The sequence below is a fragment of the Rhinolophus hipposideros genome, assembly GCF_964194185.1.
Source record: "Rhinolophus hipposideros genome assembly, chromosome: 1".
NCBI lineage: Eukaryota > Metazoa > Chordata > Mammalia > Chiroptera > Rhinolophidae > Rhinolophus > Rhinolophus hipposideros.
Window position 1 is genome coordinate 63,334,639 of NC_138047.1, and position 24,395 is coordinate 63,359,033.

At 35.8% G+C, this 24,395-nt stretch overlaps 1 protein-coding gene and 1 pseudogene across 14 annotated transcripts in view; one reads left to right on the forward strand and one right to left on the reverse strand.

Moving 5' to 3' along the window:
* The window catches only part of MAPK10 (mitogen-activated protein kinase 10), a 296,217-nt gene that overhangs the window by 212,897 nt on the left and 58,925 nt on the right, over window positions 1-24,395 (reverse strand). The gene's annotated exons all lie outside the window — the stretch shown is intronic.
* Window positions 23,677-24,295, forward strand: LOC308498191 (small ribosomal subunit protein eS8-like; annotated as a pseudogene). The gene has a single exon. The product of its transcript is annotated as a small ribosomal subunit protein eS8-like (transcript).

Consider the following 24,395-nt stretch of genomic DNA (forward strand, 5'->3'; position numbering starts at 1 on the left):
AGCATACAAGTGTGTGTTAGTATTACTCATCTTAAAAACAGAACAAAACAAAAGCTTTTGTTGAACCCACATCTCTTTCTAGCTATAATCTCATCTCTCTATATCCTTTCACAGCAAAACTCTTTGAAAGTCTACATGTGTTGTCTTCAAACCCTTTTTACTTCTCTTTTGAACCCATTCCAGTTAGACTTTTGCCCTTCCCACCCACTAAAATAGATCTTGTCAAATTTTAATGACTCCATGTTGCCAAATCCAATAGTAAAATTTCAGGCCCCCAATGTGTTTGACCTATCAGTATCATTTGACACAGTTGACCATTCTCTCCTTTTCTAAAATAACTAAATTCATTGGGGTGACAATGATTCGTAAAATTACATAGGTTTCAATTCTGTAATACATCATCTATATATCACATTGTGTGTTCAACATCCAGAGTCAATTTTCCTTCCACCACCATATATTTGGCCCCTTTTATCCTCATCTATAATGTCATCCCCTCTCCCCTTTACCCTCTGGTAACCACTAAACTGTTGTTCGTGTCTATGAGTTTTTATTTCTTTATTTGTTGATCCTGTTCCTTCATTGCTTTCAGTTTTATATCCCACATATGAGTGAAGCCATATGGTTCTCGACTTTTTCTGACTTATTTCACTTAGCATAATAATCTGAAGATCCATCCATGTTGTTGCAAATGTCAGTATTTCATCTTTTCTTATGGCAGAGTAGTAGTCTCTCCTTCTTGAAGTAATTTCTTCACTTACTTTCTTAGTTCTCTGTCTAACTGGTCTCTGCTTCTCAGCCTCCTCATCTCCAGACTTCCAAATGTCAACGTGTGCATACCTCAGTACTCAGATTTTTTTCCTTACTTCTTTCTTTACCTAAGTTATCCCATTTTGTGTCTTTTAAAATATAATCTAATGCTAACCACTCCCAAATATCTATCTATCATCAGAATTTTTCCATTGATGTCCAGTGTGTGTGTGTGTGTGTGTGTGTGTAATTGTGTACACACTCCACATCACCACTTATATGTCCTTTGGTGTCTCAAAATTAAAATGCCCAAAGCTGAATATTAAAACCTACCCATCCTGAGGTTCTCCCCCATTTCAGTAAATATCAATTCCATCCTTCCAAAACCTTGCAGCCATCATTGTTTCTCCTCTTTTACTTTAATACTCCAAATCCAATTCATCTGCAAATCCTATCTGCTCTGCTTTCATTATATATCTAGAATTCAACCACCTTTCATCACCCTCACTACTACCATCCTGATCCAAAACACCAATATTTCAGGCCTAAATGATCAAAATAGCTTCCTAATTAGTCTCTCTGCCTCCATTCTTACTTTCCTGAGAACTATACATAATATAACAACTGAAGATATGCTTTCAAAAAAGATGCATCCCTCTGCCCAAAATCTACTACTGGCTGTTCACTCAGAGTGAAGGGCAAATTCCATATAATGGTTCCAAAACCATACATCACTGTGTGCCCTGCCTCTCCTGGCATCATCTGCTACCATTCTCCTCTTCCCCAGTCCATTCACACTAACCTCCTGCTGTCCCTCTGATAAGGCAAGCACATACCTGTTTCATGGCCTTTGTACTGATATCCTCTCTGTCTGAAACTCTTTTTCTTAAAGACCCACTTAGGCAACCTTACTTTCTTCAAACCTCTGATTAAGTGTCACCAAATTAAAATGGCCCTCAATAACCTCACTAAAATATAGCAAGGCCACCTCCACCTTCGGCACTCTCCATCCCCCTTCTGTTTTTATCTTTATCCATAGACATCGTCAACACCTAACAAACTAGAGTATATATTTACTGATTCATTGTTTCTCTCCTTCCATCATACTGTAAGCTCTTTGAAAGTGAATCTCTATCTTCCTTTTTGCTGTTTTCCCAGCATCTAGAACAGTGGCTAGAATAGAGGATGTGCTCAGGAAATACTGACTGAAATTCATTCATTGAAACAACAGAGTCAAAATAGGACTATTTACACACACACACACACACACACACACACACACACACACACACACACACTACTCCTTTTACCAAAATTTTGCCATCTCTCTAAATAACTCCACTATTGCTCAAGTGGAAAACCTATATGTGTTTTCCTTGGTCCAGATTTCCTTATACCCCACGTACAATTCTTCAGGAAGTCATGCCCCCTCTACTACAAAATAGATCCTAAATCAGGTCACTTTCTCACCATCTTTACTCCTACATCTCTATTCTGAAACTTCAAGATCATTCACCTAAACTATTGCTTTCTCGTTGCTGTTTGCCCCCTACTTGCTTTCTGCCAGTTATTGCCAGTCTTGATGTCCACCCAGCAGCCAAAGTGACAACTCTATCAGCAATAATCGCGCCTCGGATAAACCTCATTGGTTACGATACTGCCACTGCGCAAAGCTAAAAGTGACAACTCCAAAGCATAAATCAGAGCACATCACTGCTACATCCTCGCTTCCCATTACAACAGAATAAAATCTGAACTACTTTCCACAGCCCACAGGCTCTGCATTTCTCGTCTCTGGCTGCCTCATGTCTCACGTCCCTCCATCCTCTACTATTTACTACACTCCAATCACACAATCCTTCTTTCTCTTGAACGTGCAAAGCTCATTTACACCTTTGTTTATTTGCTTTTGATTTTTCTTCTTCTTGAAATACTCTTTCCCCCAATCTTCATCTAGCTGCCTCTATCTCAGCATTCAGGCCTTAACTAAAGTACCATATCCTACAAAATCCTTACCTAAGAGTTCTCGCTAAAGTTATTGCTCCATTCCTCCCATTTTTTGCACGTTGCCCTATTTTATAATGTTTTATAGAACTTAGTATATGAATGAGTGAATTAATTACTTAATTACATGTAATTATATCCTCTACTTTTTCATCTCCAGTAGATTGTAAACTCTTTGAGGAACATGACTATTTCTACATTGTTTTCCATTATATTCCTAATGTCTATAATAGTACGTGGCACATGGTATTACCTCCTTCACAAGGTCTACCAACATTTATTAAATGGCTAAAATGTACCTTTCTCTGTTCAAAATATGGAGGTTATACAAAAAGGAAAATAATAAAATACCCATACTGTAAGATAAAAAGATAAATTATTGCAATGCAATGGGATATTCTGTGTTCCCCTCCATGTAGCTTCCTAAACATAAACTACATAACTTAGGAGAACCCACTCGTCTATTACAGGGAGCTGTTGGGCTGTATAGTGAGTACATTGGCCTGTCTTTATGACATATGCCTAAACTCCGCAGTGTTTTTGGTTCCTGTCATTTTGACAAATTCAAATTTCTCTTTGCTAGCCTCACTGCTTCAAATCTCTTCTTCCAGTTAATTCAAATTGCATCTTCTAAAATCTTCCCTTTTTATCACCATGACTACCTCACCACACTCCTTAAGTTCTTCCTCTGATTGCCTAGGTCTTAATAATTCAATTCAGAAAGTGCTTGAGTGCCGACGAGCACACTGAGTGAAAACATCTTGTCTCAGAACTCAAGGCTCCACATCTCTGTACCAACTCTCTCGCTTGTAAGCAGTCCACTTAATTTATTATTTCATATTTCCCCTCCCTTTATCTACTCCTATTTGGAAAATACTTCCACTCCAAAATCTGCATTCTTTGCTCCCATCTGCTCAGCTAAACCCAGCTTCAGTTCAACTAACAATAAATTCCCTGATAACAAAACACAGATTATAAAAAAGCAATTAAATTAGACCTCATCATAATACAAGTTGCCATGACACAAAATTCAATCATTTGTCATCAGTCCTTAAGGTCACATAATACCAAGGTTCCTGTGTAATAGTAGTAAAAACATTAAATATGAAAATTCTGATTAAAAGATCAGAATTAAAAAGTGAGCTGGTCTATATTTAAAAATTAAAAAGTCACTTCCTTTTTAAAGTAAGATATGTTATTCTGAGACTGTTTTCTGAATAATTGCATAATATAATTCAAAGATTATTCAGTGTTTTGAAGATATTTTGACATTAATTTATAAGAGAAAGTTTATAATTTCAAATAGGAAAAATGCAGATATTATGATAAAACATCTTAAATTGTTTTAAAAAAAATTCAAAGTATTTTGAAAGTATTACATGATTCCACTTATTATTATAGCATCCATTTAGGCAGAAAAATTGAATGCAAAATCTAATATGTTCTAACTCCAACTAAAAATTTGGGATCTTACTGCTCAAAAGTTGCTCAGCATTCTGAAACATGAAATGAAGAGATACAAGTATATTTGACTTTGGATACTCAACATTTTAGTACATTTCTTGGGATATCACTTTTATTTACTCTTTACCTGAAACAGAAAAGAGTAAAGGAAAATGAGAGATGAACAAAAATGAGTAAGTACTATTGTGAAATGTGAAGAATATCATTGTAAATTTTGCTATCACAATAAGTTTAAGAAGGTAAAGAATTGTCATAGTTTAGTATAATTAGAATTTTGTGTGCAGAACAATATAGCAACATTAACAAAAAAATTCCTAGAATCCAGATAGTTGTCAAACACATGAAATTAAGTGGGAAAAGCCAGCTTCTAATAAGTCCCAAAGGCTTAAATTTCTTGACTCATACTGATAAAACAAGGTAAATCAAATGCCTTTTGTTTACCTTTGCCTTTAAGATAAAGATGTTATTCATATTTATTCCTTTGACTTATTTTCCTATACCATTTTCAAATACACTATAAAAATTAAAAATTAAAATCTTAACTGAACTAAATTTACAGTGAAATGCATAGAACAAGTGTATACACCCTGCAACCACGACTATCTCCATCATCCCAGAAAGTTCCCTCATGTCACTTCTAGACCATCCCCACAACTCCTAAGCAACCACTGTTTTGAATTCTATCATCGTGGATTAGTTTTATCTGTTCCTGCACTTCATAAAATAGAATCATACAGTGCATAATCTTTTGTGCCTGGCTAACTTTTCTCAGAATAATGTTTTCAGGATTCAGGCATGTTGTGGTATGCATCAATAGTTGATTCTTTTTTACTAATGGGTATTATTTCCCTGAATGAACAGGTCACAATTTGTTCAATCATTTACCTGTTGTTGAAAATTTGGGTTGTTTCTAGTTTGGGGCAATTATGAATAAAGCTACTATGAACATTCAAATGCAAGTCTTTTTGTTGAAATATACTTCTTGGGTAATTAAATTTTTCTTAGGTAAATAAACATCTAGGACTGGAATTACTGGGTCATAAGTAAGTATATGGAGGGGTGCCAGAAAAATCTATACAAGTGTACACTTCGATCAACGTTGCTCAAGCAGTAGTTCACCATAATCAGAAGTGTCTGGACGCTGATGGTAACCACTTTGAGCACCTCTTGTAATTGCAGAAGTCAAACGTGACTTGCATTCATCTTTTGTTATCGGTATATATTGAGTATCATAACTTTAATACAGTTTTTTCTTTGCTTAAAATGTGTATAAATTTTTTTGGCACCCTCTGTTTTAACTTTTTAAGAAACTAACAAACTACTTTCCAAAGTGGTTGTACCATTTTGTCCTCCTATTGGCAAAAGATGAGAGCTCCAGTTGTTCCACGTTTCACCACCATTTGGTGGTTAGCTTATTTTTAACTTAATTTTTTATTAGTCTCAGGAGTATAAAACAACATACATTTACCCCCCTCAAAAAGTGATAACCCCAACACTTCTACTACCCATTTGACATCATACACAGCTGTTACAATACCATTGACTATCTTCACTATGCTGTACTTTACATCCCATGACTATGAGGTCAGGCAATCAAGTTCACGAACCCATCCTAGAAAAAGTGCTTCATACCTCATTGCTGAATATCACTATGGTCATCTTTGAAGTGCTCCCACAGGAAGCTATGCACTGATGCCAGTGCCTAGTCCACCCTTCAGGGCAATTTTGGAACTCTTTCTGGAATGGCCATCAGAGCTGTCATCGTATTAGCCTTGATGTCCTGAATGTCATCAAAATGTCTTCCTTACATTATTCCTCTATTTTTGGGTAAAGAAAGAAGTCATTGGGGGCCAGATCAGGTGAGTAGGGAGGGTGTTCCAATACAGTTATTTGTTTACTGGCTCAAAAATCCCTCTGTGTGAGCAGGTGCATTGTTGTGACACAAAAGCCATGAGTTGCTGGTGAACAGTTCAGGTCGTCTAACTTTTTCATGCAGCATTTGCAGCACTTCCAAATAGTAAACTTGATTAATGGTTTGTCCAACTGGTACTAATTCATAATGAATAATCCTTCTGATATCAAAAAAGGTTAGCAACATCCTTGCAACAAGTGAGCGAGCTTAATTGTCTGAACTCGTATATACTATTTTAAAATAGAGTTGACATTCCATATTATTTTATATTAGTTTCAGGTGTACAGTGTAGTGGTTAAGCATTTGTATAATTTATGAAGTGATCCCCCCAATAAACTGGTTAGCTTTTTAATTGTAGGCATTCTAGTGGGCATAATACGGTGTTTCATTGTGGTTTTAATTTGCATTTTCCTAACGACTAAAAATGTTGATATCTTTTCAAGTGTTTATTGGCCCTTCCTATATCATTTTTTTGTGAATTGTCTGTTCAGATCTTTTGCCCAATTTCTTTAAATGACTCGTTTGTCATTTTACTATTGATTCATAGGAATTGTTAAAAATATATTCTGGAAACAAATACTTTATCAGATTTTATATTACAAATATTTCTTCCAGCATGTGATTTACCTTTTCATTGTCCTAGTACTGTCTTTGGACAATCAGAATTTTAAAATTTTGATTAAGACTGATTTACCATATTTTTTTTCTTTCTTAATTAACACGTTCTGGTTCCTGTCTAATGAGTTTTACCCACCCCAAAGTGTAAAATATATTCTTTTGTTTTTTCCAGAAGTTTTATGGCTTTAGCTTATGTTTAAATCTGTAATTCTCTCAAATTAATTTTTGTTGGTATGAAATAGAACATAATGGTTATTTTTTCCATATATTAACATTAATTACTAAATTTTAAGTTAAAGATCTTGGGTGAGAAACATAAAAACACGATACACCTAATACCAACACTTAAAAATAGTATCTTTTCTTTTACATTTGCCAGCCTCCTTTTTGTTGTTGTTAATGTAGCTCATGTCTACTTAAGAATAGTCCAGACAGAAGTGGTATAAAAATGGTTCACAGGCCTAGGGAGGGCAAACCAGTTGTGCCTTTTGTGGCTGACCAAATTCCACCTTTTCTGAGGATATTTGCTGGATGGCCCAAGCTTAAGAGGTTTCATAGGAGATCTCACACATCCTGAGGTCCACATGCATATTGAGCAAATTGCATCATCTGCTGCTCTTATGAAATGCACTCACATTGCCAATGATTTGAGCTTCCACCCAGAAGTCCACTTTTGCCACCACTTGCAAAATGTGCAGTTGCCCTCCTGGATGGTGGATCTATGGCATGGTCGCCAGCCTTCTTTCTAATGAAGATACCACAATGTTATTTTGCAGCCCTCTCTTAAATATTTAAGTACACTGCAGTGCTATTTTGCAGGGATTTGTTTTAAATTCTACAAAATAAAATAACCAACATAAAAACTAACACTTAAAAATATCTAATTATGGAATCTCATTATTTTACTAAAATGTTTTTAAATCTGTGATTTCTATTTAATTTAGGTACACACCAGCATTCTCACTTTAGGGAAACCACAAACTCCACTGTAACAAAAAGGGGGGAAAAACTGTGTGAGAGTGAAGAATTTTATCTTGTCCAAGACCTAACAAAAGAAAGAGAGTTGTTCTAAGCAGCTAACACAGCCAAGCTATAAGGTGTACCTATTAGCAAAATCAAATCTTGTCAATAAATCAACCAAGGGAAAAATGAACCATGGTTCATTTGTACCTTTATAGCATAGATGTTAGCTGGTTCATTATCACGTGGTCAATAAAATATTTTAGGAGAAACTGATACAATTTTGTAATGGTGTGCTGATGTCCAGACATTTTGACTGACTTACTACCAAGAGTCACCAAGTTTGATTCTCTGAGCAATCAGATATTTATATTGCATGAAAGTTTTTGCTTTTATCATATTTGATTTTTATGCAGCACTAATGTAAAGTATTTCAGAATAGGAAGCTAATTCATGATTTTTGTGTAAAACTCCTACACCTGGTGCAAAGTGTTGTATTCAAAGAAATAAAATGCAGCATCCAAAAGTAATTAAAAGTAATTCTAATTCCTAGTTTTACCTCTTGAAAAATATTAAAGGAGATCCAATTTATAACCCACTTCTTTAAGATCTTCTCTGTTTTACCTCATTCCTATTGATTTCCAATTTTCCCCACTCTTTAACTCTCCCCACTGTCACTTTCAACTCTCTTCCCTAAACCTTCTTCCCTATATTTCTGTCTCTTAATAGGACTTTCCCTTTCCTTTTCCTCTTCCTTTTTGTCCCCTGCTATTCTCTTTTTCTCTCTTCATGCAAGTATCCATCCATGACTCTATTTATTGTTCAGGCTCTAAAGATTTTGCCAATCTACAAAGTAAATTGGTTAGGCAGAGGAACAGAGAAAAATATTTCTCTCACACATTAATATTTTCTGTCCCTGTTACATACATATCAGCTCTCTTCAGAAAATCTCAAGATATTTTAAGTTACTCAGCCTTCCAGTGTACCTCCAGCTAGTAGTTATCTGTCAATCAAACTTGACAGAAAGGCTGAGGGTAAGCAATTTTCTCAATTAAATTGAGGATAATAAGGAATTTGGCTCAGGGCACTGCATCCCAAATTAAAACATTTCCGCAGTGAACACCAAGCTTTACATTTAAGGCTCTACATATACAAACACACCTTACTCATCTTCAAAACTGCTTTCACTAGCTTTATAAAGTTTCTCCACTTTAACAAAATGAAGGATCTTGATGAAAACAAAATTAAATCTATGATAACAATTTTGTTCAGTCACTGGATAAATATGTGCCAGTTTTTTCACGGGACAAATATGCAATTCTGATCATGAATTCTTAAAGACTCATTTCCAATTACACTGCCTGGTACATAAGAAAAAATATAAAAACCTGTATCTCCCTATCTTAAGGAACAAGATTCAAGATGATTTTGTATAAAGCATAGGGCCACTAGGTGTTCCCTTGCTAGAATATAAAAGCCACAACTTAAAATAATCTACATAATGTTTCAGATAAGATAAAAGTGAAATCTGTGACAAGGAAATGATAGTCTACTTCTAATGAGTGACTCCAAATACTTAATTCTACATGATCTATATTGGCAGCATCACACTTAAAACCACATTTTATCAAATGCGCAAGACCCAAAGGACAGTAAATACCAGAGAGAGTTTCATCATCTTATGAAAGACCACTATAGCGCTACATGTGCCTGGGCTAAAAGATCCTAAAATCAAATATGGTTTCACTACCTCTAGAAAAGATGTATGAGAGTAGAAGTGTAAAATCAATATATACACTAGTTTCCAAGGTGTAAAGATATATGAATTTTGAGATTTAATTAAAAAGCCATCTCCTTCAGGAATCTTCCCATGATAAAATTAAAGCATTTTCCACCTTATTTATATTTAGTGTTCTTAGCACTTTATTCACATGTGATTGGTTAATAATATAGCTAGTACTCAAAGCCTGTTTGAGTTCTTTGATGTCATGCAAGTCTATAAGCGATATAGGTATAGGTTGCTTAAAAGTATTATAACATTAAATATATACTTTTCATCTCTACTGTCATGAAATGTTTTTTAACTGTAAGTCTGAGAAGTGTGAACAAAAATTGACAGAAAAATGACAGAAATTTGTAGCCTACATTAAAACAATTTGTTAGAATTTTTGTCTTATTGAATTTATTTAATTCATGTTTAAATTATGTTTTTTTTCTATGATCAATGATATTCTAGTTCCTTAAAATTACCAGACAATATTTCTATATTTTCCTAGTAACTATCTCTACCCTCCACCCATTAATTATTTCAAACCAATCTCACTCTTTTCAAATTGTAAGCCCTTTCTCACCAACTCCTAATTCTCAGAAAATAAATTCATCTCCTCATTCACAAAGAGTATAGAATCTGTTTGTAGTAGTCAGGGTACAGTCTAAACTACTATAACAAGGAGACCCTAAAACCCAGTACTTAAATAAGATAAATGATTATTTGCTTCTGATATAACATGTAGAGACAAATTGGCAAGCAGACTAGGTTCTGCTCAGGAAGACAACCCAAACTGACAGGTTGTCTCATGCCCTCACATGATGAAAACATGTGGTGCCCAAGATGAGCTGTCATTTTAGTCAGTGTCCAGCCAGGTGGAAGGAGAAAGGGCAATCCTTGCAAGCCACTTTATCCTTCCCGGAAGATGTGGACATCCTTCCATTCACATCCCATTGGTCCAAACATAGTCACATAACTACATTTAACTACAAGGAGTCCACATGCCTAGTTAAAATTCAGGGAGTTCAGTTATTAATAAGAATAAAAGGAAAATTAATACCAGAGCACAATTTGGCACTTTCCATCAAAACCAATGGTTAAAGGAATGGCTAAAGGAACTTAGTGAGAACTTCAACAGAGATAGCAAGAATAAAAAGGGACATAGAAACCATAAAACAGAACCAGTCAGAACTGAAGAATACAATAACTGAAATGAAGAATGCACTAGATATAATCACCCACAGAATAGATGAGACAGAGGATCGAATTTTGGTGTGATCATGAGAGGTGGTGAGCACAGGGTTTACTTCTGCCATCTTGACCAGTAAAACCTAGGATTTGTATTTTTTAAGCCCCCAGATAATCCTACATGTACCCAGGTTTTCAAACTCCTAGCATGCTCTCCATCTATACTTCCTCAGCTCTTCATCACAGACCCAATTCTGTTTCCATGCTTACTAGTCCACTGGGAAGACTATAAAACGTATGCCTCTATCTACCTGTTTAGATAGGCTAGAAAATCACAGTCAATCTGGACTCCTATTTCTTCTTTGCCCACTCACCATCATACTAATCATTAATCTCCTCTCTATTGCTAACGATAACATTTATTGATTGAAGATTACATTTACTGGTTGAAGCGTTTCATACATATTAGCTACTTTATTCCTCTTAATCCTAATTGTCTGGTACTATCATCACCGATTTATAAATGGGACACTGAAATCCAGAAAGGCTAAAAGAGCCCAGCAGTACAGTGTTAGGGAAGAGGCAGCACCACGATTTAGACCATGTCTGACTCTGAGTCTATGGTCTTAATTCTAAACTGCTTCTTTTTCCCCTAAATATCTCTGTAAATTTCTCAAATCTCACCATCTTAGTTTCTACCACATGATCTCTTCCCTGGTTTGATAAAGTGGCCTCTAACTGGTCTCTAAGCCTCCACTTTGTGCTCTCCAACCAGAGATGTGCTTGTGTCATCTCACTAGAGAACCTATTCATATCTGCTCTCTAGAGTAAACCATGGCCATCTCTTTTCATCTTTCACGCTAAGCAACACCATATTGGTAGCTTTAAATCAGCACAGTGGAAATATTTACACCACAGAAATGGGCAAATACCACAAGTCATGGTTTTTTGTTCCCCTGAAGAGCCAGTTTTAAACATTTGTTAATACACCACTGTCTCCAATTCATTCATTACATACCAGTCAGAACTTTTAATCCACAAGGCTAATCGTGATCATGTAATCAACTTTTCAAACTTCAAAATATGGACTAGTTGTCTCTCATGTGATCTTAGAGGGCCTTGAATTTCCTCTTCCTACCAGTTATCCCACTGTGTTGCATTAGCCTGTTAACTTGTTTTCATTCCCCAATGAGACTGTTCAAGGATGAAAAGTATTCTTTTCATTGTATTCCTAGCAACTAAAACAATGCCTGACACATAATTACTGCTTAAAAACTATGTGTGAAATAAATGAATGAGATAATAAATAAAAGTGCTTTCTCCAAATACTTGCCAATCCTCATATTGCTCCTCTTAAGCAATATCCTTTATACCCTTTATTCTTCAATTCATGAACTGCACATTCCAGTATTCTACAGATTACAGATAATCTATCCATCTCCAAATCACACTTTTAAAAAGACAACGATAAACTTGACTAGGCTCTTAAATATTAGAAATAGCTACCTTCATCAAAATCACTAAAAATGCTCTTTTACATTTTATTTGCTCATATTGTACAAAGTTTTGCTTGGAATAGAATTGCACCTCACCTCTCCTCTGCAAAAGTCTTCTGGGAAAGAAAGTAGTCCTTGACAGTTAGCTTCTGTAGCTGGAGAAGTGCCACAAAAAATCTGAATATGCTGCAGATACTTAAAATAAAGTCTTCTCCCTCATTTATATAATTCGTGTTGCTTTAGAAGCTTTATTTCACAGATGAGTACAGCACAATTAATGCAATTTACAAATCCCACTTATAACTAAAATTTTGACATAATCTACTTCCAAATTCTAACCTCCAAGAAACTTAACAAAAGTTCAATGTCTTTATTTATAAATGGCACCCCCAAAAACAAAACAAAAACAAAAACAAAAAAACCCCACAACAATAATAGTGTTTTAATTAGAATAGCTTACCTCAGCATCTTAGAGCCTCTTTTCCAAGTAGTACTACTTTGACTAACTTCATTTTATCTCATATTCAAATATTACTTTATTTCTCAGCCCCTTTGAATTTAGAAGCCTTTCACTGACATAGTCTATTCAAATATTATTAATGAGTCAATTTTTTAAAATAAAAATGTACTGGTTATCTACAGTGTGCCTAACCCTGTTTTATGCATTGAAAAACCAGAAATAAAAAGATCATAAAAGATTCCTCCCTCCCAGGAGCTTATGTTACAGTAAGGGAGAAAGACTCAACATATAAACAAATAAATTACATGCTTTCAGAGAGTAATTAGTGCTACGATGAAAATGAAGGAAGGCAATGTGATGGAAGGCAGACATGTCAAGTCAGGGAGTGAGCAGGACAGGGTAGGCAATTTTAGATACGATAATCAGAAAAGGTTTCCCTGAAGCTATGACATATAAATTTTGATGAGAAAAAAGACAGCCAAATGTATATTGCATGGAAATGGATTTCAGGCAGAGAGAATACCCTGAGGTATATATTAGTATAGTATGACCAAAAAAAAAAGATAGAATAGTGATTTCAAATTGCATGGTATCCTATCATATTTACTTTTATTTTCTTCAAGAAAATACATATTCATAGTGTTAATTATTAGCTCATTAAACTACTGATGTGAAGTCCCTGCACACAGAGTTGGAAAGAGACACACAGTGGCACACCATTACAGAGTATTTCAATGACACAGATACAACAAACATAAATAACCACAAGAGTATGAATAAAATCATAACAATAGTAAAGTGTAATTTAAAACATTTAGAGACTGGCCAGTTAGCTCAGTTGATTAGAGTGTGGTGCTTGTAACACCAAGATTGCTTGTTCGATCCCCGCATGGGCCACTATGAGCTGAGCCCTCCTTAAAACAAAACAAACAAAAAATTAAGAAATGATGACTCTTGAGTTTTTATTATCACTGTTTTTAATAGTATGCATTTAATTGTGAGTTTATACAATTTAATCAACTTAATTTTTAATAATGGCTGTGTTTAATAACGAGGTGACAACATTCCTTAAAATTTAACAATTGTTTCTTGCAAGCTGGTACAAGCCAGCTCCAACACAGCACTACTGCATGCTTTCTCTGAGTGAGGGCTCTTTACTCTGTCCAGAAACCAAAAAGGATTTCTAGAAATATTTTGTGTCCTGCTCTATGCTGCCAAACTGCTTTTCTCACTTCCCCATCACCCACCTTAAAACAAATGGGGGGGAAAAAAAAAAAAAGAAAATAGAAAACAATTGTTTGTAGACATGTAATATATTCTGGGACGTAGACTGAGTTTTTTGTTTGTTATGATTTCTTATATATTAACGCTAAGATTTATTTATTAATACAGGGTTCCAGGATTCCATACTAATTGTTTAAAAGAAATCATATAACAAACTTAAATTTAATACTAAGATGCTTTTTAAAGTGCCTAAGCGTTGACATAAAAACTAATGATTGTGTGACGATGGCTAAGCAGAAGGTAACTTTTTAAAAATTGCTAAGTTCTTTTTGCAAAAGCAAAGAACATAAGATGGGATGTTAAATAACCAGCATTACCATGTTCCAAGTCAATAAATATAAGAGCACTGCTAGAACTAAACACTGGCTTATCATGAATAGGTAATTTTTTATTTTCCTACCTTTAGCCATACCTTCGCTATCACCCATCGAAATTTAACCTCATTAACAAATGGTTTACCAAACATTAAAAATTTTCACTGTCTGTTGGGGCCCTAGAGCAGATGTTACTAATTATTTTTTAAGAGGAAACAAACAAACACACACAAACAACATGTAATATTACTCCTAAGGTTGCAAAAAATTAAGGAGAGTATGAACTCTCTAGTTGGTTCTCTAGTATAAGGGGCAAAGAGTTTAAATAATAATAAAAATAACAAATCATACTTAATATATATGAAACACATAAATATAAAATAATGATGTTGTTTTTTTTTTAAATACGTACTTCAGTTAAAATCAAAACATACAAAGTATAAAAGATCATCAGCTTACACAAGGACAATTGCCAAGTGGTCTTCTTTAATAATAATTTGTCGACATCATCACTTTGGCATATGATTTACTCATATCAAAAGACAGATGTACAGTTTTACATATGGAGGATTCGTTTAAATGAGCTGTACAAAGTATCACAAAGCCTAGGTTAATAGCCAAATTGGCCCGAAGGCCTTACTAACAAATGTAGCTTTCAAGAACAGCAAAAGGAATGGCCTGGATACTCATTAAATTGACAGCATTGGCGATAATTCACTAACTCCCAGTGTGACACTACATTTTGTATCAGAACAAAGATTGCCTTTGGCGATAGTGTCTACGCCAAAATAGGGACATAGTGGCCGGCTCATCTTTCACTAAGTTTATTAAACATCAGATGGAACACTTAGTTGTGTGTGGTTTAGGGAACAGATTATACTCTAAAGCACAGAAACTTAGTCACTGAAAGGCAAGAGCGACTTATATATGGTTCAGGAATCCATACGTTAGATATTTTGCAATATAACAAAACCGGCTGTTTAAAAATAAAATTTACTAAATATTGGAAATATTAGCTTACTTTTTAAAAAAAATTATAATTAAAAAATAAAACATAGCCACATTAATCAACTGATCAATGTTAACATCACTAATAATATGACATATTGACATATTATATACTCCCTGATAGAATGCCCTGGGCATTCTTCTTCCAAACTCATAACCTCAATCAAATCATAAGAAAACATTAGATAAGCTCAAACTAAAGAATGTTCTACAAAATATTTGACCATTATTCATCCAAAGTATCAAAGTCACAGGAGACAAAGAAAGACAAAGAAAACTACACAGATTGAAGGTGATTGCAGAGACGTGGTAAGGATCCTGGAATGGATCTTGGAATAGAGAAAGGACATTAGTGGAAGAACTGGGAAATGTGATTCAAGTCTGTAGTTTATTAATAGTGATGTATCGATGTTAATTTCTTCATTTTGCTCATTGTACCATGGTTATGGGAAGTGTTACCCTAGAGGAAACTGAATAAAGACTATATATGGAAACTGTACTTCTTGGTAAACCTTCTGTAAATCTAACATTACATCAAAACTACAAGTGAAAAAAAATACATAAATTTACAAACATAAAATATAGATAAAACAGATATTACATATTTTAACATCAAAAAATATCTGATAGTTGATTTGTTGTTTGCTGACATGTCATTTTCTCCTTGTTTTTCTTTCTGTTTTTCACACTAAACCTCTGAACACTCACTCATCTTTGGCGAGACTAAGTGATATGGAGAAAGCACACATTCTGCAACCTGAGTGCCTCGCTTCAGAGTCTGCCATTTACAATGTGATTTAGGGCAAATAAACTTCTTGAGCCCCGTTTCTTTGTTGTACAAATGGGAAGAAGAACATCTGCCACATAGTGTTGTAAGAATGAGTAAACTGATATATGCAAAACACCTCGAACAGTGTGTGCATAAAGTGAGCACCATTTGACAGAAATATCAAAATAATTTGGAGGCAGAGTAATGTTTCCCACTCTAGAAAGCAAAATGAAATATCTGTTTCCCTCTCTTCATTCCCTTGCTGTAATGAAGCTGATATTACTGGAATTTTTAATGTGATTCAAGCAGGCAGAAAGTTCCCAGCCCCAACATTCTAGCCAATCTCTCCCCAGGGGAAAAATCAGGCTGTGCTCTCGACTGCCTTCCTTTTTGTTTCCTGGCCATCTTCCCACCTTGGATTTCCAGTGCTCCTGCTGTTCTATGGACCATCATGTGTCCTTCCAACAAATCCCTGTGCTCTGAACCATCATATGTCCCTGTGCAAATCCCTGTGCTATCAAGTTAATAAATGCTAGGTTCTATCATTTGCAGCCAACCACACACATGCTGTATGAGTGCCCCTCTGATAATGCTATCCAGTGACTCAGTTCCTAAAGTCTGGGAGGAGAGGTATCCCTGAGTCTTCCTTCTGAAAATGTGGTCCTCAAATCACACTTTGGCTGAAAAGGAATGAAGTTTGCTGAGTAAAGGAAATCCCACTGGAATGTAAGCTCCTTGAGGAAAGGCACACACAGTCTCTCAACCATGTCCCAACTGCCCATCATGCAAGTCCTCTCCAGTCTTAGTATAAATAATAAATAAAGGTGGACTCCTGTTATTAATGGGGATTTGACTGCCTGTTGTAACAATATAACTATTGATTGGAGTGGTGTAAAACACGGCTCCTAGTTTGGGTTTGTTCTCAAGACAACACATTGTATGCATGTTAAACACTGAAAGTTCAATCTGCACCCATCGATGGGTGCCTCAAAGACTTTGGTACTAGAGAATGGCCATGGTATCTTTGTGTTGTGCATGTGGAACAAACTCTTTGGGAAGATGGAATAACTACTGAAAGGCCTAGATTACCACATAAATTCAATATTAATTGATAAAAACTCAGGAGAAATTTACTTGGCCTCACAAGAAAAACTCAGTTAATAACTTAGATTATCAGATTACGAAATTAAACTACTCCTTGGGCTCAGATTAGGTAAAATTTCACAAGAAACTACAAAATAATACTCAAATAGTTAATTTGAAAGCGCAAGAAAAAGTCTCCATAACAGTTTGTGAATTTAACGAGTATGTTGTGCATTGCTGATCAAGGATTTTAATCAAAAATTATTCCATGGGTATAATATGTTTAAAGATATTCCCTCAAGACAAATACTGTGTTAATTTTTTAATTGATCCTACTGCAATTCTGATGCTTTCTTGGACTTGCTGTATATTTACACAACTGCTCATTAAAAGTAGAAACGGCAATGGAGATAATTAAGAAACTGTGATGCAACTGTAAAATTGTAACAAAAATGGGAAATTGCCTGGATAAATACAGACCTATAAAAACACTTTATTGGGAGACCACGTCAGGGAAGATGTAGATGCTTGATCAACGTACTATACACCTGAAGCTGAACAATAATGAATGCCAACTATAATTTTATATACATAATGTGATGGCTGGGTGCGATGTCAGAGGGATAGTGGATGGGGAAATGGGGGAGGGGGGGTTCACGGTGTGAGGGATATAAATGATAAACATCTAAGTATTACCTTGTCTTGTGCACCTGAAACTAATAAAAAAAAACAAAAACACTTTATTTTAAATTTATCTTAGTACCAGAGGGAAGAGTACTCCTCTCCTTCCCTTAGGATTTTCCTTAGGAAACTTGAAATTTTAAATGTTTTCTATTTCTTTGAGATGTATATAAATCTTTTTAAAAGCTTAAGAAGCCTCATGCCATTTCTTCATTCCAGGAATTTATTTCTGGGAGACCTCAGAGCCACTTCTTTGAAATGTGAATTTCTAAAAGAATGGGTGGCACTCTGTCCCCAGTCTCTGTAGGAATTAAACCTAAGTGTCTGGCTTCATAAAGTTACTTCCTGCTTGCCATAAGGATACAAGAAGTTTTATTTTTCCTTTGATAAAGACAATTAACATATATGTCATGGATTGTATCTGCCTAACTATATTAAAGTGTGAGCTTTTTTTCATCCTTTGCCATCTCCTTAATAGATTGCCTGTGATATGCATCTCAGGCTAATTTAATGCTTATTCAACAATAAAACTTTCATTCTTTTCTATAGAGAGAGTATTCACTGGGATGGCAGATTTTATTTTTAATTGTATTTCCCCTATATATAATAATCTATAATATTATATATAATACATATAATAATATATAATACATATATGTAATATTATATGTATGATGTCTTACATATAACATATATATATGTAATTATAATATTTATATGTATTATACACACACACAGCTTAGTAGTAATGGGGTACAGTGAGAATGATTCCTATAAAAGCTAGTTAACTTCCCTCTGAATAAACCCATGCCCAGTTCTGAAAAGCCATGTAGGATATGCCATCAGACACAGAAACATTAAATAAAACAAAAACTGATCAATGTAAGCTACCAGCTATGCTGGGGGAAGCAAATAAAACAACACTTCTGAATAATGTGGGGTTTTTTTATGTTGATTCAGTATCACTCTGATACCAAAGTAGGGTGCACTAGAGAAATGAATTTCCAACACACAAGAGAATAGTGTCCTTATGACATGATAGCAGACAATGAACTACAAACACTTTGAAGGAATTACTCACATAATATGGTAAACTAAAATAAATCACCCAGAAGGCTGGGGCCATGCCAATTTTAACTCATTTTTCATAACATTCTGTGAAGGTACCAAAGAAACTCTCAATGTTTAAGGAGATGATGTTGACAAGGGTGAGTGATCATAAGGTTTGAGTGCCGAGATACATGGTCTTGTACAGTGGAGAAAGAAGTGCATTCATGATGCTTTATAAAGCTAAGAAGCCATTTGATGGTTAGTTTCCTGCAGTGCAAGTCATCAATAAAAGATGTTTTCACATGTTTTCCTATTCTTGTGTACAACTTGTATGAAATAAAGAATATTTCCCGGACTGTGGTCTGTAGTACACCAATGTCCCATGAGATTTTATACTTCATGAAGAAAAGAGGGGGATAAATTTTCTGTGGTCAGATAAATCTGGGAACATCCCCCAGCCCTTGAAGTTTTACAATCCAGGTAAGCACATTAAAGGCTATGAAAAGACATGCAGTAAACAAACTCAATTAACCAGAATTCCCCAAATTATCACACTATGAATTCTCCTCCCTTTTCTTTTCACCCATTCAATAACAATAAAAGAGCTATCACTTATTGGGCACTTACTATATGTCACAATTTTATGAACTACTTTCCATGAAAGATTCACTTAATCCTCATAAAAATCTTATGAGGAACATACTTTCATCATCCTCTTCATTTTACAAATGAAGAAACTGGAGGCTTAGAAAGGTTAAGTAAGTCACCCAAAGTCACCCAGCCTGTGGTAGAGGAGGAACTTGAATATATAAAGCATGCCTCTAGCAACTTTGCTTATCTGTCTCTCCTTTTAGTAAAGAGCTGTGCATGCTCAGTCCCTTTACTACCTCAGGAAGGTTATTGTTTTTCCTTCAGTTGTGCTCAGGAATCTCTGAATGATTTCTGTTCCATGGTTGGGTGGAGTTATGTTCCCTGGTTTCCATATCGATCAGCTGCACTATCATTTCACCATCCCTTTGCGTTTTAGCAGTGCTTCTCAAATGTGTCTTCCACAGTACTCTGTGCCTCTGTTTTCTCATCTAGATGATAGGAATAATACCACATGCCTCATACGTGATTTTGAGCCCTTAACAAACTATGATCTACAGTGAGAAGTTCCTTGAATAGCAGCATCCAGTTTTTGAGTCGGTAGGTCTTTATTTTTGCCAGGGTATGAAGTGACAAAAAAACTAAGGGTCTTCACACCTACTTTCACAAGAGCAAGTTTTTTTCTTTTCTCTTTTTTAAAAACATTTTAATTAAATTTATTTGGGTGACACTGGTGAGTAACATTACACAGGTTTCAAGTGTACATTTCTATAGTACACCATCTATGCATTGCATTGTGTGTTCATCCCCCCCAATCCCCTAGTCACTTTTTTTCTTTCTTGCCATAGAGACTGTTCCTTTTTTTCAGTCTTGTTTCCATGGCCTTGCAATGGAAAGTCCCATGAAATGTAGCAAGAGTACATTGTCAGTCCTTATTTTTGTTTCTGTGGTGATATTTTGTGTTTTCCTGTTTTTTTGTAGATATTTAAGTTGGCAGGTGGGAATGAATGCATTAAAGGAAGCCAGTGAGATGCTATTTTTAATCAAAATCATGGACTCTTGCTTTTAAAGGATATTCTCCAACAAAATGTGCATCTTCTAAAAATACTTGTGAGATTTTCTCGAGGTTTCCTTACTTAAACTCAAGGAGATTTACTTATTTGAAGTCACGTAAGTTCAATGTCATTTCATTAATGAATTGCAGAGAAGCCTAATATCTGTATAGTTATGTCTACTGTTAAAGAACTGTATGGGCCAACAAACCAAATCACTGCCAATTGTCAGTTTGTATCCCTTGATCTATATTATATAGCAGTAGATTAGAAGTGGATTGCTTCATACTCTTCGGATCTAAAGCTGACCTGTCCAGTGCCTGGGGCAGCAATAGCTTTCTAGCCTAGATCAGTGTCTCTCATAAAGGGTTGTGGGGAGGTGGTCTTACCACCTTATTCCCACAGAGATTCTGTTATTGCTCTCTCCTGTCACTGACTAGAGGCAGTGTTACTGAATAGTCATAAATGATAATTATAACAACTAACACATGTAGTGCTCACTCTGTTCCAGTCTCTCTTCCAAGCATACACACACACACACACACATACACACACACACACACACTCATTTAATTTTATTCTCACAGCAACCATATGAGGTAAGTTCTATTATTATCCCCATTTTACAGATGAGGGAACTGGGGCAGAGAAAAGTGAAGAAACTTGCCCAAGCTCACACAGCTAATAAGTGGCAGAGCTAGTAAACGGTGCAGCAGAGATTCAAATTCAGGGAGGCTGGCTCTCGAGTTTTTGCTCTTAATCTCAAGGGTGTGCTGAATGAGAGTGGTGTGGAATTCTGCAGGTTACACGGGGTGTGAGGTGGGAAGGAAGGTCATCATCTCTGAAATTTACTCCCCCTTCCATCTCCACACCTAAGAAAAGCCTTACGCAGAGTAAGGCTGCTGATTTGTTGACACTTTTCGGTGTCTGCCAAGACTAATGGGAAAGCAATTTAAAGGCTGAACCAACAAGATTTGGAAACTGATGGAGAGAGAACAAGTTAGAGCCTGTTTGGTAGAATGCAGTTGACAGAAATAGAGAAGCAGATCTGCCTTCAGGGGCCTTAAGTTGCATCCAGGAAAGACTAGAATATAAACACACCATTTTGAATTCAATGAAGAAAGTAGTATGATTTGCTCCAGGTGTTATAACAGGAAAAAGGAGGAGCATTTATCTAGCTGGACAGGAATGATCATCAAGGAAAGTGTAAAATAGCAAAATACATTTTCTAGAATCATAGACCAATAAATCCAGAATTTCCCTTTATAATCAATGAACAAAAACTTTTCAAAGTGTTGTCTCTATTTGACAAAAGTTAAATAGAAGCCCTGCAATTGTATTAAAGGTGATTCTTGTTTTCAATTTTCTAAATATCTATTAATTATGAACTATTTCTATCAAAATTCTTATCCATAAACTTTTTGAATTTTGCTCTTTTTTTAACCAAGAAATGGGCCATATAAACTCTGCATGCAATCTAAATATATTCTTGCCCTTTTTTATGATAATCTTAAGAATATTCATCACCAAACAGAAAACACAGCTGCCATCCTTTTAGAAAAGTCATGCATAATGGTTTAATCTACATTTCCAAACATCAGGTGTTCTAAAAAGCTCAGGAGAGTCAAGTTAACTTTATTATACCTAAATAATAAAGGCATAATGCAACTTTCATTGTTTAAATGCTTACATTAAAATTATTTCCATTAATCTATAAATTGCACACTACTGTATAAATATGCCTAATGCATTTTTTAAAATAACTAATCACTACCAGTTATGATTCAAGTTAAGGGTGGTCTTCAATGAGGTTGGTGATATCTAGAACTAAGCTATAGTCTGGAATTTGTCTAAAAATATGATCTAATGTGTCTGCATTATTCATATTCTTGTAATAAAAGTGTGAATCACTCAACTGGATCACTGAGGCTTCTAAATATATGGAAAAGAAAATCTAACAGGAGGAAATACGAAAGAATGAAGAGATTGGATACATACAGTCTTCTCAGTTTACCACTGGAGACATGATAAACAAGTCAAGGAAACTGTAAGCTATGGAAGAATGACACCACCAGTGAGGAAAGAACTGGACTGCATTCCAGGTATCCCACCTCTAGCTCTAGTTTTGTTATCTCCTGAGCCGTGGCACTCAACTTCCTCATGTATAAAATAAGGCATTGGACTAGATGAACACCAATGTCAAACGCTAAATCTAAAATTCTAAACTCTGCATTTGTTGTCTTAAATTCCGCATTTATGTCACATGGGAAAGTGCATGCTTTTCACTATTAAAAAATGTAGTCTAATTTCGTGTGGTTTCAGAATATCATTCAACTATTTTCTAAAACAGAAACGGGCTGCATTTTACCCAGTGCAAGATAATTAATCATAACAATGCTACTAGCCTAATGCTTTGGGGAGATACCAGAGATTACCTGAATTGCTTCTTTAGGGAACAATAAGACTAAGCAATCATTAATTCATTCAATACACTTTCATGAAGCACCCCTGTGTGCCCAGGCATTTTCTCAACATTGATAAATCAAAGATGAACATTAATGGTCTTTTCCTTCTAGGGACTCACAGCCTAATAAATGAGAAAAATTATTTCCAATTAAAACAGTTTTTTAAGTGCTGTGATACAGCTGTAAACAGTGCTATGGAAGCTCAGAAGAGAGACCTTGGTTCATTTTTCAACATATGAATATTTAAATTCAATAAATTTTCTGTGCAATGTGAATGAAAAAAGAGCTGTGAAAAGCTCCCGAGTTTTAGCTTGAACAACTATATGAATAATGATGCCATTTACAGAGATGGCAAAGATTAAGATGAACGAAGATATGGGAAGTGGGGCTGAGAATAAAAGTTTGATTTTGGACATATTAAATTTGGGATGAGTATAGATGAGATGTCAAGTAAGCAATTAGATATACAAATCTGGACAGAGTTGTCAGAGAAGTCAGGGTTGGAAATATAAATTTAGATGTATTTATGTGTATTTAGTCCCATGATTGAATGAGCTGATATAGGAAGTGAGAGAGAAGAAAAGAATTATGATGAATGAGCTATAGAGCACTCACAAGAAGGAGAAACCAGCAAAGAAGCCATCAGTAAGACAAAAGGAAACCTGGGAATGCGTGCTGTGGTAGCAGTGATCTATGGCATCGAGGGCTAGGAAGGACGGGGAGCGTGACTCTCCATTTTCTCTTCCCAGCTGGCGCCAAGCCATGGGCATCTCTCAGGACAACTGGCACAAGCACCACACTACTTGGGGCAAGAGAAAGTCCTAACACAAGAAGCGAAAATATGAGCGGGGACGCCCTGCTGCCAACACTAAGATTGGCCCCCACCGCGTACAAATAGTCTGCGTGTGGGGAGGCAGCAGGAAGTACTTTGCCTCAAGGCTGGACGTGGGGAACTTGTCCTGGGGCTCCGAGTGTTATACACCCGAAACAAAGCTTGTCGACATCTACAGTGCATCCAACCGTGAACTGATCCGCACCGAGACCCTGGTGAAGCATTGCGTGGGTGCCATTGACATCACGCGGAACTGACAGTGGTACAAGACCCACTATGCACTGCCCCTGGGCCGCAAGAAGGGGTCCAAACTGACTCCTGAGGAGGAAGAGATTTTAAACACAAAACGATCAAACAAAATTCAGAAGCAACATGACGAGAGGAGAAAGAATGCCCAAACCAGCAGTCTTCTAGAGGAGCGGTCCTAGCAGGCTTCCTGCTGGCATCACTTCAGGACCAGGCCAGCGTGGCCGAGCAGATGGCTCTGTGCTACAGGGCAAGGAGCTGGAATTCTAGCTGAGGAAAACCAAGGCCCGGAAAGGCAAATAAATCCTCCTCCCTGCTAGCTTAGCTCATGCATAAAGGTGTTTGTTGTTGGGGGTCGGGGGAGCTGCCATGGAGGATAAGTCACATGAGAACTAAGAACTGA